Below are 19,901 nucleotides of genomic sequence, written 5' to 3'. Positions count from 1 at the left end.
AACACCAGAGTGAAGCCTGGTGTCCTCTGGTGCCTCCCCCGTCACCAGATGTAAACAGAATTTCTATTTCAAATCTGTGAACTAGATTCCTCCCTCCTTCATTCCTCTAAGACCAAGACCTCTTTGCCCTATGAAGAAAGCCAAATATCAGACCCACAGATGAAGATTTGTATGATAAAGTGCAAATCCAAGTGGACTGAAGTTGTCCTCAAAGAAAACGCAGGTCCAACTTCTTTATGCGTTGGGGGTTTTTGATAGGTGATTTTGTCTCATGCACGTATTCTTTTCTTAAAGGAATAGTTCAACATTTTGGGAAATATGTGGACTGCTCTTACAGGAAGTTATGAAGTGAAGCTATTTCTTGGTCAACAGTGGCAGTGACTTCTTGGAGTCTGTGTGTGAAATCACAGCTTATCATTTTGACAATTCTGTTTTGGTATGGTTTAAACTTACTTCCAGTCTTGATGCTAAACTATGCTAAACTAATTGTATCCTGGCTTCATCTCCATTGTTAGCATACATGAGAGTTGTCTCCTCTGAAACAATATCCAAAGTGTCCCATGAACTTGTTTTGTTTCATAGCCTACATTTGTATTACTTGTCAATCATCCTAATTCCATTACACATAATACATCATTTATGAATATAAGGTGCAAATGTGTGGAAACTTATAAGGTATTTAAGTGAGCTTTCAACATAACATTTGTTTTTAAATTGTGCAGTGACTTATTTTAGAATTTCTTTGCTACTCATTCTGTCAAAGTATGTTGGCAGCAAATAACAACAACACTGTTAAAAGAACTGTTTGTTGTCATTAGTATGAAGTTAATGTAAAAGAAGGCTGCAGTTTTAGGAAATAACAACTGGCATGGCAGCATTTTTGGACTTATTGTAATTTTCATATTTTATGTTTTTTTTCACATTTGCATAGGAAACGGAACTCAAAACAACTAAAAATAAAACAAAATTATTCAATAAATATTGTGTTGCTCCACATAACAGCACAGGCTGGTGGAAACTGTCGTCGCAGACGAGACCTAACACTGTCCCTGGAGATTAACTTCTCATTACCCACTCTATTTACTGCCGGCTGATGTGACATAGGAGGGTAGATGCTCTGACAGAATGACGCTTCACTTTAAGCTCTGGGGCTTGTGTCCTGTAATATCTCTGTACAATCAGTGGGTATCAGTGCAGCACTGGTTGCTGGAAAAGGTCAAATGTGCTGCATTGACTGGGATAAATAAAGGTTTAAAAACAACTGTCAGTCAACATGATGCCAGGAAATACGCTATATGGAAAGTGGCATCTTACTTAGTGTGTCAGCATAACATCACGGATTTTATATGTGATGGATATCCCTGATAGAAACACTAAATATTTAAATCATGTATTATTTTAATTTCCTATCTGGCTTCATACCTGCTTACCTGTCAGTCTCACACCCCTATTTACGCTATTGTTAATGATTTATGTACCGTTGATTTTGCATGGGAAGCAAACTTGCTAATATTTAGTCCACATTATGCGTTAGTTGCATCATGATGTAGTCTTAGTCAATAACTCTGTTTCTGCACATCATCTTAGGCAACTCCTACAGGCCATCTTCCATCTGTCAGCCCTGTCACATTAGCTGTTCTGTACTGCAAGTCTTCTATATGTCTCTCCATACCTAATGTCATGTGACCTATAAGTGTGTATGCTGTATGTGTGTGTGTGTTTGTGTAGTTTGCGACCGCCTCATAGCTTACATGACATGAAGGGTGGTTACAGGCTGGCATGTGTTGCATAATGCTTTTATCTCTACAACACACGCTTCCACAGTCCTGCCATTGATGTAGGTGTTCTTTCATCTGGCACATCCAAAGTGTGTGTGTGTGTGTGTGTGTGTGTGTGTGTGTGTGTGTGTGTGTGTGCATGCGTGTGTGTGATTACTACATGTCAAAAGTCTGCAGTGCCTTAGTAAGTGTGGAAAAATCTGTAGGTGTGCGCTGCGAAGTCAGTTTAAATGATGCAGAGAGAAAAAGAGAGCGAGTGTGCGAACGAGTGATGCAAAGTCTTTGGGGTTCGTCTTCTTCATCCTCTAGCCCACTCCACACTCCCTCCCACGCTCCACCCGTCCTCCCCTCCCTCACCGCTCGCATGCTAGACTTTTGTAGCAGCTTCAGACGTCGTCCAGAGACATTCCTCATCTTGACTACAAACATATCAGCTGCATGTCGGCTAACTATTGTGGCCAATAATCAGAGCCAGGCGTCACTCCAATTAGGATGTTTACATGGGTGGACTGTTCTATTAATAGTCCTGTTTCCATACTGCAGACTGTGATTAATGGTGAAAGATGCATCCTACATGTCATGTCGAAATGTCACAGTCTCTCTGAACTGTTCAACCGCAAACCCAATGTTTCTCCCCGGATGCCTCAGTGACATAACCTTGTGGCTACGTTCATGAATAGTGAGCTGTTCTTTTTAGCAGTAGTTTCAAATTAGTGGGACATGTACAAAGAGAAAGACCATCACTTGTTTAATGACACATAGCCCCACTGGACGATGCTAGTTTGTAGCATTGGCAGTGTTCTTAAATAAACAATGTAAGGGACATGACCTTCGCAATTGCGGTCATATTTGATTAAAGTATAATTAGTAACCAATTTAAGTGCATTCTGAGAATGCTTATAATGTTTAAGCAGCCCATTCAACCATTGGTTTGTGATTGCTGATGTGAATTCTCCTAATCAAGTATTTACCCAGAATGAAACCCGATTAAATAGCTGGGTTTCCTAAGAATTACCATCAAGCTGCAGGCTGCCTGTTCTGTGTTTTTCAGAAGAAGGTCCCTTTTTATTTCTCCCTGCAGGCTTGGACGACCAATATTTTCAGCATACGGAGCACTAGTTCTAAACGTCCAGCAGAAAACCTGAGGGGATAAACATTTTGTCTGAAGGTGTCATGATGGCTTCTTTCTTGCGGCAACTTTAAAGTGAATTTTTAGGTCATTCCTTTAGTTTGCTTGAAAAATATTTATGTCATTTCACTGTTCAATGACAAATCATAATAGCAGTCACATCACACAGATACTCTTGCTTGTAGGGGCCCCTTGACCCCCCCCCCCCCCCCCCCCCCCACCTCCAGGGCCTCTGATCTGTGTCTCGTTGGCCCGCTCAGAAATCCATCCATGGATGTGAGGGGTGCAAATCTGAACCTATGAGCAATGAAAAACAATAATGTGGTCTGGTGAATCATCTATTTCCAAGGTGACAGCTGCCAATGTGGTTAAAGTAATTATTATCTAATGTAGGAAGAACCCGTGTCCATATCTCTGTTCTGTTTACCTCCAGTGTTGTCAGTCAATGTTCAAGCGACCCTTTCAACCATTGCTTTTTGTTTGCGGATGTGGGTTGAAACCAGATTCACTGCTTCTTTAGGGATTTTCAAAGAATTACCTGTGTGTATGTGTGTGTGTGCGTGTGACATAAAAGAAGAATTTTGCATGGTGTCAAATGCACTAGAATGAAACATCAAAACAACTATAGCTCTGTGGAGCTCATTATCACACAAACACACATCTGTCACAGAAGAGGGGCCTCTGACATTTAGTCTATAGTTGGAAATCTTTGAATTTAGCTAAAGTCCATCTGTCATGTGTGTGCGTGTGTGTGTGTGTGTGTGTGTGTGTGTGTGTGTGTGTGTGTGTGTGTGTGTGTGTGTAAATGTTCCTCTGCTTCATTTTGAAATGTCCTTGAATAATGTGCAACCTCCACAGAACCATATACAGAATTAAATGAGAACTACTGTGATTGAATTACATTACACCTGCCTACTGGCTGAAGCTAAAATATTCAACTGCTTATCTTTGTGGGGTTGAGTTTTCTTCTCACCACCTACATATACTCGTAAACTGATTAATCCTTTTGAATGATAAACTGTGTTTGTGTGTGAAAGAGAGACAGTTATACGTATACAGGGGGAGAGAGTTGAAAGATGAAAGCTGGTTTCCATCATTCAGCATGATAGCGGGAAACCTCCAGTAAATGGATTACCTTATCGCAGACCTCTAGATGAGTGTGTGTGCGCCTGTCACAGTTGTCACTTAGAGATATGACCAGAGGATTTGCCTTACAGGCGGGCGGGTAACTGCTCTTTTTCACCTGTCCACATCCCCCACCCACGTGCTTCAAAATGATCAGACATTATATACAGTGTTCTTTAAGAGTCACATGGACATTATACATGGAATTGTTTAATTTGTTGTTTTGGACCAGGGGTCACTAAGAGGCGGACCGCGGTCCGGATCCGGACCCACATGCCGTTGTATCCGGACCCAGGACCTAAAACCGATAGATAATTGAGAATTATTACATTTTGACGGAGCGTTTTTATTTTAACCGGCGCAGCTTTTCCAGCCTTTACGGCACTTGTTCAGCGGCGTAAATCACATCACGTGATGCAGCGCAGCCAATCAAATATGGGTATTCTGACAAGTTTCCTGACTCGAGTGAGACGTACACACACGGGGGAGACGAGGAAAGAGAACAAGGAGTAGAAGAATTATTACGTGAGTCAGAGAAGTTATTTCACATGACGTTCTCCAAAGAGAGAGAAGTGACCAGAGTCTTTAACCAACAATGAACAGACTCTTATAGGTTAATTCTTCCCACGGACAGTTTAAAACCAGTGTGTCTCATATGTTCAGAGACCGTGGCGATTATTGAAAGCGGTAATGTGAAGCGTCGCTACGAGACAAAGCACAACTCTTTTGAGCAAACGTACCCACTCACATCTGAAATGAAGTCACAGATAATAAACAACCTAAGAGCCCAATATGATCATAATCCTAACATGTTAATTCACTGACCAACTATGATGTTAACAGAGATAATAGAGCTGAAACAAGTAGTTTAATAACCACAGATAAAGTCCATGTACACACATTTTTCTTGTTAGAAGATGAAAAAAATATAATAATGTGGCTTTTTTGATTGACATCACTTCACACCTGAATTAACTGAATTTAAAGTTGCAGGGCAATTCAGTGAAATACATTTTTCTAAAATGAATTACTTCATTTTAACCTGAGGTGAAATGATTTTGTAACTATGCACCATTTCCTCTAAAATCTAATCTGAAATTAGACAAATTGTCTCATGAATGTGATTTGAAGTTAGCTCATGCATGCGATTTGGAAGGGCTTTAATTTTTAAATGCTACATCAGAATGTCCTGGTTCTCTCTGAGTGACACCTTGAGATGGTCTGCTATTAAGATGCACATTTTTCAAACGCTTTCTGTTATGTCAGTTATTCTTTAATCCAGCCCTTATTTTACTTGAAATGAGAAGAACATTTATTTATGTATTTTTATGTATTATTTATAATCCATCCACTTAAATTTGAAAACTGAGAATAATAATTGTTAAAATATAATTGATGTGTACTTTCTTTATTTGATTTGACAGTTGTTGGCTACACAGAGACGTTGTTACTACTACTAGGCTTCTTGAATATATATATATATATATATATATATATATATATATATATATATATATATATATATATATATATATGGCACTAAATAGCGCAAGTTAGATATTATTTTAATGTTCCGGACCTTTGCCCGAGGAGATTTTCTCTATCTGGACCTTTTGGAATGTTAATTAAATACCCCTGTTTTGGACTATGTAAATGTATTACTTTGCCACCCACCTTATAAAAACGGAACTGCCTACTTAGAAGAGAAGTAGTTACTATTTGATTTTGTTATATCCCAATGCAATATGGCGTGCAGTGGTTGTGTTCAAGAACAAACATTAACAACAAACATTAAGCTCCAGCTTTGACTCACCTCTCCAATCCGAGGACATTAAAACAAATACTACAGATAATGTGTAACTACTGAGGGCCTGATCTCCCTGTGTGAGATGTCTTATCAAAACATAGTCTCCACAGTGCGAACAAGTGTGGAAGACTATAAATAAACCAGAACAATACTGCCTGTCTGTCTTCAAACACAGCCCAGGCTCGGATTGAGCAAGCGTGTCCAATCTAGAGTTCTTAGGCGATGCAAACATCTTTTGAGGATGACATGTCAGTCAAACGAACAGGAAAACAAAGAAGAGCGATGAGGCATGGAGGAGACCGACTGGTTGAGGTGTCATTCAGTACACACAGAGGACACACACACATATACAAGACACAAATGCGTACACATGGAAATGTGTGTATTTGCACAAATTTGCACACGTGGCGTCAGAGAACTGGACACAAAGATTAAAACAATTTTACCCAGGAGAGATAGCCAACTCATACATGCGTGCAATACCAGTCACACATGCAAATAGTGAATGCTAACAAAAGCAACCTCTTGACACAAAGTTTGAAAAGAGGGTCAGAAAAGACAGAGGGCCATGCAAAGAGACATATAGAAGAAAACCAGACAGACAAGCAAATGCACCAAAGAAGCACATGTCCTTCAATAGAGTAATTGACTGTGAGAGAATGTTGAAGTGGCAACACAGGGGATTCAATTAGAGGGTATTGTTTTGACTCCGACTCCCTGGGACACCAGCAAACATCAGTCTGTCAGAGGCAATAGCAGTATGTGTGTAGTCCAATCGTGCAGATGTATGGATGCAGTACCGTACGCATGAGTGCTATTTCAGCTTGGCTAAAAGCACTCATGGTGATGTCTGTGGTCGAAGTGTGTCTGGCCCGAGGGTTGCCCTGCAGAAAACCGGAAAGTAAATGACTGGCTCCATCTCCCAGCCAACACCTACATCAGTCATCCTTTCGTTAATACAGCTGAGAGCTGTGCGAGGATAGAGAGAGACAAAGTAAAAGGACAAAAAAGTGACGGGAGAGACCAAAAGAATAGACAGGAAGAAAGACCGGGATAAAAATAGCAGGACAGAAACAGATAGAGGCGAAGATAGACTGACAAATATTTATGTAAAACAGATGAGAGGGGAAAGGAAGATGAAGCCACCGACCTGCTCTATATCCTCTTCTCAGAGTTTCATTGACGATCTGAAAGGGAAGAAACGTTGACATTTCAAAGTAGACATCTGGTGGAACAATGTGTAAAAGGGAACGAGCAGGCGAGGATCAGACAGAGAGAAGACAAGAAGAGAGGCACAGAGAAACAGAGACTCAAATGCAGGAAAAACAAATGACAGCCATAGTGTATGGAGCTCCTCAGATCTTACACATGACAGACAGGAAGGTGGGAACACTGGATATTAGTGTATTTAACGCATTTGTGTCCATCTCTTCTGCGTGATAATAACAGCAATTCTACTTAATGGACCTAGTGGTGAGTTTTTATTTTTTATTTTTTTTATCTCTGCCAGGAGTGTTTGTGTAGTGCATCGCCGAACCCCCAGACACTATACTTTGTAGCCAGAGACACAGTGGGAAAACAGTTTGCACACTGTAATCGACAAAAAGAACTACCAGTACACACACTGCCAGACAGCTTGATGAGTTAACCTTTGTGTTTTGGCACGATTTTACAAATAAGTGTATTATATGACTACTTTGAGCCCATTGCTTGTATGATGTTGAATCAATGCTTGCTTTTGAGTTTGAACAAAGTCTGTCTGACCACACTTCATAGCACTGGTTGTATTCATTCAATCACACAATACAGCAGTGGTTTTTTCGTTTCCTCTGTTTCGAATTGTTCAAAGTTTGTCCCTTCTCTCAACTGGTTTCTTTTTACAACTGGGGTTAATGCTAAAATAAGGATGTGTGGCTAACTGACTAACTTGTTCTTAAAACAGCCTTGTTTACTCTCGTCTTGCCCAGACACACAACAGTTCTTTTGAGATGACAAGACTAGATAATGATGTGTGGCGGTGAATGGTGCACTGCTGTATGGGTCAGGTCTCTAAGATTCATATTGAAACAGACAACTTAGTATGTATGAACCTCTGTGATCTGAGACATGCTAACGGCATGAGATAATATATAACACAGAATTAATAACAGACTGTTGTTCACAATACCTACTTAAACATGTGGCAAAATATCATGAAATAATAGGACATGAATGAATTTAAAAGTTAACTCCACAATGTTTAAAGGTGCATACTGCATACTAACTTTAGTGTTATTTCAGACCCTGCCGCTTCCTCCTGACCTGCAATAATGCCTGTTCCCTCCATTCCTTCATCACCTGACTGCCCCACCCACCTGCTCACCTGTTCCCATTCCCCTCATTACCCTTGCAGTGTATATACCAGCCCTTGTTTACCTGTTGTTTTCTTATTTATTCCCCAATAAGTGTTCCAGCCTATTCATCTGCCTGTTGCCTGGCTGCATGATATTCTGCCTGTACGCTGGACTTCTGCCTTTGTAAGTTTGCCTTTTGTTGTTTGCCTGCCTGACCACTGTCTGTGTTTTTGACTACAAGTAGAGACAAACTTTTATGTTTATCTGCCTGGTCTCTGTGTCATGCTTTTGGGTCCAAACCTGCAGTCGTTGAGGCATGACATGGAGAGACAGTAACTAAAAAGACTGTAACTTTAGAAGATACCCACTTGATTTGTCTAACTCAGAAATTCAAAGCCTCAATTCGGTAGGAAGGGATTTCCTCTGTCTGTATGTTTCAATGGGCTTCTGATAATTGCTTTAAGACACACCTATCCTTTAAATCTGTGGTTGAGGATGAATTGGGTCCATTCTTGTTTTGAGCACCACTTTCACCATGTGTGAAATTTGACTTGATTGTTCCCACCCACATTTGAGCTAAAATCCCACACAGTTGACTCGAGATATACATATAAATACCCATATTATGGCCTTTAAAGACCACATTACCTGCTGCACTGTGCATGACAAATGTAGCTGAATGGAGAGAATGTGGCACCAAAGGGTTTGCAGGCAATTTTCCACTGGAGACAACCGTGCCAGAAATATGGATTTTGCCCTGGTACTGCAAGGCAATTTACACTAATGCCTCCATGAAATGCCCAATGCTATAATTTATAACGAAGACACCGCTTTTTCTCTTCACTATGCTATAGTGATGCCAAGTCGAGAAAGATCCACAGACGGTGTGTGAAGAATAATAAGTTGAGGGGAGGAAAGGTCAAGGAATTAGATAAAGTTGGGAGGTAGGAACAATAAAAGGAAGGCAAAAAGTATAATTAAAAAAAGCTAAATCTTTTCTTGCCATTATGTAACATCTAACGTTTACACTAAAATGTTAGTGAGACAGATCTTCTGACGTCACGGAACTGTTACATTTTAACAGCAGAATTACAAAGTCATTAATTTGCAGCGACCGTGGAAGCAAATCTATAACTTCAAATAGTGCCTTTCAAAACCACTGTCCTTGTGCATCCTTATCTGCTCTCTTTCTGTCTGAACATGATCACATCCCTGCAGCAGTTTAACCCTGATTAGCCCTGTAAAAGGGAATCGAAGTAGTTATAGCTGCCCTGGATAAAATTAGGCTGCTGTGTAAAAGGACAAGCTACAGTGTCTTAGTTATCTGGGGTGTGTGATGGCTATAGAGCATCATCTTAAATGATTCTGTTTTTTCAAACTAAATATCAGAGTACATAAAGTCAGCTTTACGATACAGGACAGATATACTGTGAGTACAATCAAAGTTTTCCACAGCAACTGATTACATGATGTCTTTTAAGAGTTTGGAAGAGTAATTTAATTTTCTGCACGGCAGTTTTGTTTTATTCAATAAGAAATCCATTATCTTGATCCAATTGGGCTTCAGTGCAATATGCTGTACCGCATCGAGTACTACATACTGATATATTCAACTGAAATGCAACTCTTACACTACAGGGATTGTGATTAATGTGAGGAAGTGTATGGTTGTAACAGGACGGTTAGGAAGATAGAGCAGAATAGTTTGGTGACAAGTCGAGTTCAGGGTACTATTCGTTCCAGCAGCCAAGGTCAGGAATATGACAAAGTTTGTAGATAATGGCATAATCCATCACCTTTGGTCTCTCTCGCTCTCTGACAGGACCATATCTTGAGAATAGTTTAGATGAAATAAGCATCCACATGATTTTCCCAACCTGCTGAGCTAGTTTTTTTTACAATTATTAGAAAAACATAAAAAATATATTTGGGAAACTTGCAAACAAATGTTTTCTCATCTTTTTTTTAGGAGCATGGACTTTTAATTTGACAGCATGATAATTGATTTCACTTCAGATTTTGTAATGCTTTCCCTCAAAACCCTCAAATAGCCCTTGCTTGCGCATAGATTTGCTCTGCTTCTGCTTAAACTGTGTGCTTGCATGCAGATATTTTGTTGCTTGCGCAGCTTTTCTGCATTCCAGCTTCAGCCCTTCTTCTCACACTCAGGCTACATCTCAGTGTTTGTGGAACATCCGCTATCAGATTTCTCTTCTGCTCTTGGATTATTTAGTGCAATAGCCCTGCCAAAATTCCCTAACCAATAGTATGCCAGGTGTAGCGTTGCCCAGTGAAATGATCCCTTCACATTTGCTTGTGTGTTCACTTCCCTGACGGCCATTTTTTCTTTAAGCTGGTTCATCCACTTCCGCTCCCAAAGGCTTTATTATGTACTTCCCTTACTTTCTTTATGAGTTTTAGAATTAAATGACATTATACCAGTGCCCAAGTATTAAAGGTTCTTCCTTCTATTCAAGATATTTGATGGTGTGAATGCATAAATAATGGGATATAAACTCTTCCAGTACAGATGTTGAATATTGAGGAATTTGATAAACTCATGTGTTCTTTCACTTATTATGATTTTAAAGAAATTGTCTCTTTATTCCGCTCACTCCAAAACACACTCATACATACATAATGTAGTTTCTGCAGCTAGTTGGATCATTTTGGAGGAGTTGAAAATGGAAACATACTATCTATATATTTATAGAGAACAAAAAACCTTTAATATTAAAAAGAAATATGTCCATAGCTCTGCCATCTAATCTGCCAATAGTGCGTAGAGATACCCATATTTTCACACCCTGGGCCCCTTATTGGGCGGTTGCAAAGCTGCATGAACAATTCTGCCCAGAGCAATGTTTCAGATTGCCTATTTCAAGGCAATTTATCATAGTGTCTGTCTTTATTTCAAATTATGAATGGAAGTAACCTAACCTACTACTTGTGGGCGGATGACGCTCTTGAACTATATGTTATCCTCCGGATTTAAAAAAAGAGCTCTCGGTGATAGTCAAGCTCCGAGGATGAACGCCAGGCTCTGAAGAAAAAATTTAACATAGTGGCTGGACAAAACTGTATACATGTTTGTGTGTAAAACATAGACTGTCTATGCTATAAACTATAACGTTGTTGCCATATTAATACCCAGATGGTGCTATTTTAAGTGTTGATAGAGCAGCTACATTGTTAGCATAGCCTGGCACTGATTAATTGAACTTCATTTAAAAAAACAAGCATTTTAAAACTGACAAAAAACATAAATTTAGACTTTTGAAAAAAGTTAGCATCATTAAATAGTTTGTTTAGCACCTTTTTCAAAATATATTTATTGCAATTAAATCACGGCAAAATTAGATTATTTTGGATTCATACCGCTGTAGTACCAGCTGACGTGTGGCTTGTTAGACACTGTTCCAGCCAAACAGCACTCATGTTGGGAGCCTAGGACGTGTTTTTTTGTCTCTGAATGAGTGCTATAGGACTGATGACGAGCGTGGTCATCCAGAGGGTGGAGGGTTTTGGTGATTAAGTTCCTCGCCTGTGCTTCACACACCCATAATTGGTGTGTGTGTGTGTGTGAGTACTCTGTCCCAGTATAAATTTCTTCCCCTTACTGTCTACAGATACGGCCAACTATCCTTTAACACAGTGATTCTCAACTGGTGGGAACCCATTTTCAGTGGCCTTTGCCTGAAGAATTATTTAAAAAAAAAAAAAATCCTGTGCTTTTATTTTGAAGGGGATTTTTTATGCAGCGGAGTTATTCACACTCCTTAACAGTATTTGGCGTTAATGCCTTGTAATTCTAATAGACACCCATTTCACAGTATAGAAGAACACCCACAAAGTTTGTTTTCATATGCTGGACTGGAAGTGTTGACACAATCCATGATGTCCAATTTGCAGAACGTAATGTTGGACAATATTGGCTCATCTGTGGTTCAAAAGACTTGGATAGAAGACAGTCTGTTTAGGTACAGCTACAATACAATTTTTAGGGCTGGCTACTTATCCCTTTTTGGCAATGTGTCACACAAGTCTGAAGGAAATGTAGAGAAAGACAAAGCTGAATCAGAAGCCTCATTTTACAAGTTCTGTAAATTTGACCTCTTCCTTCCCAATCTGGCTTATGGAGTCCTGCTCCCAAAGGAAAAGACGGAGGCTGAGAGCCTAAAGGCTTTCTTCTGGAAAGCTCTGTCAATGCAAAAGGTGAAGACCAAGGACAACATCAGTCCTTGTGTGTGGGAAATGCAACAGGCCAGACAGGAGATGGGTATAAAGGAATCAATGATAGACAGGTACATGCTTGTGGTTCTTTGGGTTTCCCAAGGCAGCGCAGGGCCTTCTGCATTCTAGCTGCTCCTCTTCCTCGTGAAGCACCCTGAAGCCATGACGGCTGTGAAGGTGGAGGTAGATAAGGTTCTGAAGGAATCTGGCCATGAAGTGCTACTTGGTGGCCCGTTGATCAACCTGACCTGTGACATGCTGAAGAAAACACCAATCATGGATAGCGCTGTAGAGGAGACCCTTCGACTCATTGTGACACCCCTCCTTACCAGATCAGTGCGACAGGATATGACTTACAACATGGCTGACGGTTGCAAATACCATATCCGCAAGGACAACAGGTTGGCAGTCTTTCCTCACAGTGTCATCCAGGCTGACCCGGAGATTCACCCTGATCCACATTCATTCAAATATGATCGCTTTCTGCAGCCAGATGGGAGCAAGATTAATTTCTACAAAGCAGGGAAGAAGGTGAAGTATTACAACGTTCCCTGGAGTGCAGGGACCTCCATGTGTCCTGGGAGGTTCTTTGCCAACAATGAGCTGAAACAGTTCATTTTCCTCATGGTGGTCTACTTTGAGTTTGAGCTGAAGAATCCTCATGGAAAAATACCTGACCCTGACGTCAGTTGAATTGGCTTTGGAGCACTTCATCCCATGAAAGACATCCAGTTTCGGTACAGACTCAGATTCTGACCCACGATCAAACCACGTTTCCTCTTGAAGTGAAGACATTTTCTGATTTATAGTAATATTTTTTTTGTTTCTTTTAAACGAGATAATAATCCATTATGATTATTCTTCTTCATTATCAATAACGCCACAATATATATGTGTGTTATAACGTTTAAACACAATAAAGGTATTAATATCATGTATATTAACACTGAAATGAAACTGCTTTCATTCACCCATGAAACAAAATAACTCTTACAGTTCCACTGCTGAAGTAACTGACAAACCAGTATGACATACTGCCTGTATAACATAGCTGAGCTCATATTGAAAACAAAATATTTCTGCATTTTGTATCAAGTTGTCAAACCATGCAATCATCTTCCTGAATAATAACAATCTCTGGTTACCCTTTGTAAACACACAGTCACTGTGTTATGGGTGTGTCCTGGTAATCTGAAAGTATTGCACCTTCTCTTCGGGGTGATGATGGAGGAAATGGTTCATGTGGTAATCACATCACAGTAAATCACAATATAACACAAGAGGGATTAAATATTCATTTCCCCTCTGTCTCTTCCTTCAGTCACCTCTGTCTCCCCACCATGCCCATGCTTGTCCTTGCCATTATTGCCATTCTCTTTCCATCCACCAGGTGCCCTTGGACTTTTTCACTTGTCCCGTCACCTGACTCACATCAAGCCACTTCCTCCTGCCCTGCAGTCACCTGACCTGACCCGCCTACTATCTCACCTTTCTTTTCACCTTATCTCTCATTTTTCTTTGTGCTTTGCTTTGCTTGCCACCTTAACCCTGTATGTCTCTACCTGAATGTTTTTCTGCCCCTGTTCCTGTTCATCCATGGACTCTGCGACTTCTGATTGGACTTTTCTACCATTGCCAGTAAGCTCATGTATTTTTATTTCTTTGTCAATAAATCCCTGAACTATTCTTCTTTGGATTTGGGTCCTTCATCTGTTGCCTCCTGCTCACACACGTTTGACAATATTAGCATAATACAACAAATTGGGCTCTTACATTTTGAATGACAGACTATTACTAAATGGTGAAACAAAGGCAATATTAAGTGCATGGAACTGCAATACCTGTATGTATCCTTTGGAAAATAGATCTCATATTATTGACGCATACATTTACCACATGCACTTTTTCAGTATGAGTAAAATAGGTTTATTGCTCTGTCTAAAAATTATGACATTTTTTGAGAAAAACTGTTTTAAAATCACCTAATACTGCATGTTACCCTCATCTAATTGCATGATGTTAGTAACAGCTTAAAACAATATTTCAAAGGAATGCTTCTATCTAATTCCAAATTGGTCAGAATGAATCTGGTTCTCAGTCAGAAGTTGTTTATTTACAACCTTCTCCTGTACTTAAAACTGGTAACATACTTTTTCTACATAAGTTGTACATTTTCAGTCAAACACTGTAGAAGAGTGTATTAAGTTTAGTGCTTCCCTTGGTACAGGTCATGATGCATAGTGCCATTTATTGAGGAGCAAATGGGCCAAATGAAGCAAGCAACCACTGTAAATGATATTGAAAATCAAGTATGACTTTTGCTGCTCCTCTACTTAACAACATGAAGCAAATACTGTCCGGCATAGTCCACGTGACCTTCCAGTCTTCTGTTGTGCTAAAGGTTGGTGGCCTGTAATTGACAAACATTATTCTCTGATTAGGACGGATCAATTGGATATGGTAACTGTCAAACCCTGTGGTTTATCATAATTTCTTATATGAAAACATGGCTGATCTTTTCAAGAACCTCAGGAAAAACCTCTCTCTTGGTCCATCCTCCACCTCTCTGCCTCTAACCAACCCTATTTTCATTTCTCCCCCACAATGTGTTCTGTCACTGTGGCTCGGTAATCATGCAGACAACCATGTGTAATTGAAGTTACATGTGTGGGAAAAGGGTTGGTGCAACACTCAGCCTGGGCCCATGAGCAACAGCTTTGAAAGGGAAGACCCAGAGTATCAAATTAATCAATGTTGAAGTCAGAAGAAGCAGCACAGTTACTGAGAGTACAAAAAGAGATGGAAAAGGACTGAGTAAGGAAGGGGGGGGGGATACCTGCAGGGGGATGTGGTGGTGTGACAGGCAAATCGGGTTTAGAGGGAGGCGAGGAGAGACAGCTCGGTGCCTGAAGGGTGGAGAGCAGAAATGAAGGTCAGGGAGTGGGGGGGGGGGGGGGGGATAGTTTAGAGACAACGTCGTCCGCCATGGTGTTGCATGAGTGTGTTCCGCTCTGTCACAATTTATCAGTGGACTGGAAAGATGATAAACGGTAGCTTTTGCTACAGTGTTTTTATATATTTAAGAAGTGTAGGTGTCAGTTTCATCTTACATCCTTAGTGACCCGTGCTCCAAAAAAAATAGAATATTTTTTATAGGGGACACTCATTTTTAGGTTCGTACATAGTTGTATTTTGGGTTTCTCCTAACACAGAAAAGTATGGTGCACCTTTGCAAAGGTACAGTTCTCAAGCCGTCGGTGGAGACACAGTGCTTGTGACACAGAAAGGGGAGCCAAATGTGAATTGCTTGTTGAATCAAATGTTTTCTTAACTAGGCATTCCATAAGTAACAGACTGGGTTGTCTTATTTCATAGTTTGTGGGCTGGTCGGCACTCCAGATACCCAAATGTATGTACACAGGACTGAAAAAGTGAGTTTTTCATGATATATCCTCTGTAAGTAATATCATGGTTATGGTTAACACAAGATGGATTTCTCATCAATGGTTTTCACCTTGTAAATTTAAGTCTGATGTTTTGTTCCAAAATGGCAACCGAAATGCCGCCTTGGCATGTCTCACTCTTCTGTCTTTGTCTTGTATTTTTTCATTTCCTGTCAATGAGCCTTGTTGGAAAAGTGTCAACACCTTTGCACTGCTGATACCAAACGAGTCCATCGCACCCTTCCACAGTGTTTTTTTATAATTTGCTATTTTGAAGCACAACTTACAGCATATATGTTAGCATTGTTGAAATGTAGTCGAGAGCTTTTGAGATACAATGTTTTATTATTACATTTTTATATTGTTCAATATGCTTTCAACAGGCAAGCAGTAGCTTTTTAAACTATCCTTTCACCAATTTCTTTTCGGCACACCAAAACTTGCTTCGCTTTAGCTATTGGTTCCACTGTTGCTGGTCTATTCTTTTGTGTGTGTGTGTGTGTGTGTGTGTGTGTGTGTGTATTTGTGCATGTGTGGTGACATTTCTTGTTTTGTGTTTATGTACAGGATTCAGGAGGAGATGGACAGGCAAAGTAGATGAAATATGGAAGCAGCCAACTAGCCAACCAAGAGATGTAAGCTGCTTTTTGTTTTGCACAGAAAAAACATTAGCTACAAGAACAGGGACAAGGACACACACCTACACACACACACACACACACACACACACACACACACACACACACACACACACACACACACACACACACGCTCACAAACACACACATCCCTGTTCTTCTACCTTTGTGAGGACACACATTGACATAATGCACTCCCTAACCACTTACCCTTACCTTAACCATCACAACAAAATGCCTAACCCTTTCCCTAACTCTATCCAAGTCAGGCCTTAAAAGGAAGTGAGGATCGACCAAAATGGCTGCACTTTACAAAGATGTCCTCAATCTGAAGGACTACAAGTCAAATTGGCCCTCACAAAGATAGACGTACAAGTGTACACACACACACACACACATGGTAGTTGAGAGGCTTACCAGCAGCAGTGTTTCTCTCTCTCTCTTGCTCTCTGTTTTTTGATTCAAGGATTGACAAATGTTCCAGTTATTACACAACAATTAATCTAATGTATATAATTTAAGATAACATGTATCCATGGTGTTAAGTCCTGCATATTGTGTGTACACGTATTTTGTATTGTTCTTTATTGAGGATTATGAAGGTGAAGTAAGATTTCCTGATGAAGTTGAAACTGAATAAACCGTCAGCGAAGAGATTCAGCACCCTACGCTTCAATAAATATGAGGTGATGCTTATTATTTTGTCATTTCTCTAGCATAATCCCATTTTGCATGCTCATGTTATTATAAATGTACAGTGATATCCTTCTAAAGGTCATCAGTGGATTTGTTTGGATCCTGTAATAACCAATGGGACGTAAACACAGCTTAGAGGAGTAAGAACATTCAGACTTTATTTTTCTCATGCTGTGAACTTGTTTTAAATGTAGCAAATTTAATTAGAAAAATAAAACAATAAGAGAAATGTATTTCCCATGAACACCACCTTTTAATAATCAATATTGCTTTCCTTGAAATACAAACTTTAAATGTGTGTAATGGTCTTGTGGCAGTGAACAAAGTAAAAAGTGATCTCTGAAGAGGGGTCCTGCAGAGAGAGCGCTATCTGTTCTCCCTAAGATGAATAACGACAATGTACGACAGGTTGAAGTGCTGCGTTAGTATGGATAGACTGAGCACACAGCCCCAGCCACAGGCTGTCATTTGAACCATTATTAGACCAATTATAATGCTAGATGGGAAAGGGGAATTGAGATTGGGAAAGACAGTGAAGGTGAAAAACAAACGTGACACCTCAGGGAATTCATTTGCAAAAATTGCATAATCACAAAGTACATTTTCAGAACTTTGCAGACTTATTGTGGCAGGTAATGCATGGCAATGGAGAGCAGGATCTGCAAAAGGTGTGATTTCATTTTTTTAAGATAATAATTACAGACTTTCATTGTGGGCCTGAAGAAGATCTTATAGATCGAAATATTGCCTTTATAAAAGAAATAAACCATTCATTTGGAGCCTAACGGTGTGCAGACCTCCTTCGTGCCTTGAGATTCATTCTGTAACACTTCCATTCCATGGATCTCTTCATCAGGAGTCAGTTCTACCAGTTGTTCGTAACCATTAAAGTTACAGTCTTTAGTGCAAATCCAGTAGAGGGATATAGTCTCAATACTCATTCATTGATTTGATTAACTCAGATTGCAGAAGCTTTGTATTTGCTTTGGTTTGAAAGGTAATTTTGCAGAGGATGAGGACTGATGATTTTGCCCCCAGTTACCTGCATTAATTAAAATCCCATTAGGAAGGGATCTCTACATTGTCAGTGTAGACGGGAGTAAAGATTACTATGCCCAAAAAGTCTTTTGCGGCACACGTGAGCATGTAGGTTTTGTTGTTTTAAGAGAGACTTGGGAACTTATCCTTCTAAACCATAGGCCTCTGGCTCATGCCCCTGCTCAAGACGAACAATGTATCTCTACAAGGTCTATTTGAATAATCTTTTTATGGTAATAAAGTTGACACTTGTGAGATGTCTGCAGAGGTGTAAGCATCAGTATATATGTTACTGGGTATTATGATGATAAAAAGGAGATGCATACACCGCCTTACAAAACTGTACACTTTTAGACTGAATGTTCCTTTGGAATAATGCAGTTGCAGCCCAAAACCTCTAATGGACCATATCACATTATCTGAACAACCTGTACAGACTGATGCTAATAAAGTGAAGCAGAGCAAAGATGGAGAGGTTTAAGTAGAGGCATGTTTTGGTGGAATCTCAAATTGGCCGTTTGGGTACATTTGGGTACCATCTATGCCTTTTGATATTTTTTCTCCGGCAACTGTAAAACTCTTAATTTTATTTAAGTACTGTCGAATGCACTTTTGATTCAACTGGGACATTCTACTTTATCATAACATTGCACCATGAACTTTCATATATCCAGTGCATAGGATTGTGAGACAGAATAGCCACAAAGGCAAACTGGCTTGCAGACTGCAAAATGCGACCAGATGCAGTAGGCCATCCTGGTATTTTTGGCTTACTGCATTTGACATGCCATGTATTGGGACATACTAAATAACTGTACTGAATAGTATGGTAGTATGTGCATAGGAGTATACACAACGAGGCTGTAAAGGCAAACTAGTAGGTGTGATCATTTAGTCACTTGCTCAACCACCTTTTTTAGGACCCATAAAACCTTCACGAGTGGGGAATTTACTGACCTATTGTACATATTTGATACATATTGAAGATAATTTGTTAAAATCTCTCAAGCTTGTGTTAACCACAGAACTTTTTGCAGGCATCTAACCAAAAAAACATTGAGTTCGAGACACAGGTGTTAGGATTCATTTGTTAAGGAGTACCAATCTCCAGCCTGCAAAACGGGGCGGTGTTCAACGTTAAACGTTTAATCCCAACCACCATGATTTGATTGGTTTAACCATCAAATTTGGAAGGGGTTAAACATTTCATTGGTTTTGACTCAGGTTTGAATTAAAAGTTACCAACCGGTATATGTTAGCTAACAATGTCATAGGGTTCCAGTCATTTTTACTGCTTGGTTTTCATCCAAAGGGGAGCGTGGGCGAATCAACTGAAAAATGTAAAGACATTGGGGTAGCAATTATTGAACATGTCCTTATCTGGTGTTTCTCGGTTTCAAGAAAAAGGACTTTGCGCACACGTTTAGAGATGAATTCACAAATGAATGTGAAACATTCTCTTTGAAACAGAATGACTCATGTTCATACATGATACTAAGCTTCTGAGGACTGTTTTCAAGCCACTTCAAAACATGGATGTAGAGTTTTCACCAGCTGCCAAAATGCACATTAGAAATAGGAGACAAACACGACATGATGCAAAAAATGTTAATCCAGTAATATCATACAAAAAGTATTTATTGACGTCATTATATCAAAATATGTACAAATGCAGACATCT

The 19,901-nt window shown here is 39.7% G+C and overlaps 1 protein-coding gene and 1 pseudogene across 2 annotated transcripts in view; both read left to right on the top strand.

The window, feature by feature from the left end:
- The first annotated feature begins 4,519 nt into the window (after positions 1 to 4,519).
- LOC137876675 (glutaredoxin domain-containing cysteine-rich protein 2) overlaps positions 4,520 to 19,901 on the top strand; it is a 30,752-nt gene continuing 15,370 nt past the window's right edge. Inside the window, exons 1-4 of one of the 2 annotated variants that reach the window (XM_068716451.1) lie at positions 4,520 to 4,557; positions 8,285 to 8,355; positions 16,416 to 16,483; positions 17,079 to 17,172. The gene's annotated coding sequence lies outside the window, so the exon portion shown is untranslated. Of the gene's footprint in view, positions 4,558 to 8,284; positions 8,356 to 13,864; positions 14,044 to 16,415; positions 16,484 to 17,078; positions 17,173 to 19,901 lie in introns of those variants that run through there. The other variant, XM_068716450.1, reaches the window with a different exon arrangement.
- Positions 11,971 to 13,161, top strand: LOC137876803 (7-alpha-hydroxycholest-4-en-3-one 12-alpha-hydroxylase-like; annotated as a pseudogene).

The sequence above is a fragment of the Cebidichthys violaceus genome, unplaced genomic scaffold, assembly GCF_023349555.1.
Source record: "Cebidichthys violaceus isolate CVI_PGR_0920_01 unplaced genomic scaffold, fCebVio1.0.p SCAF_20, whole genome shotgun sequence".
Classification (NCBI taxonomy): Eukaryota; Metazoa; Chordata; class Actinopteri; order Perciformes; family Stichaeidae; genus Cebidichthys; species Cebidichthys violaceus.
This window is presented reverse-complemented; position numbering and strand designations above follow the sequence as displayed.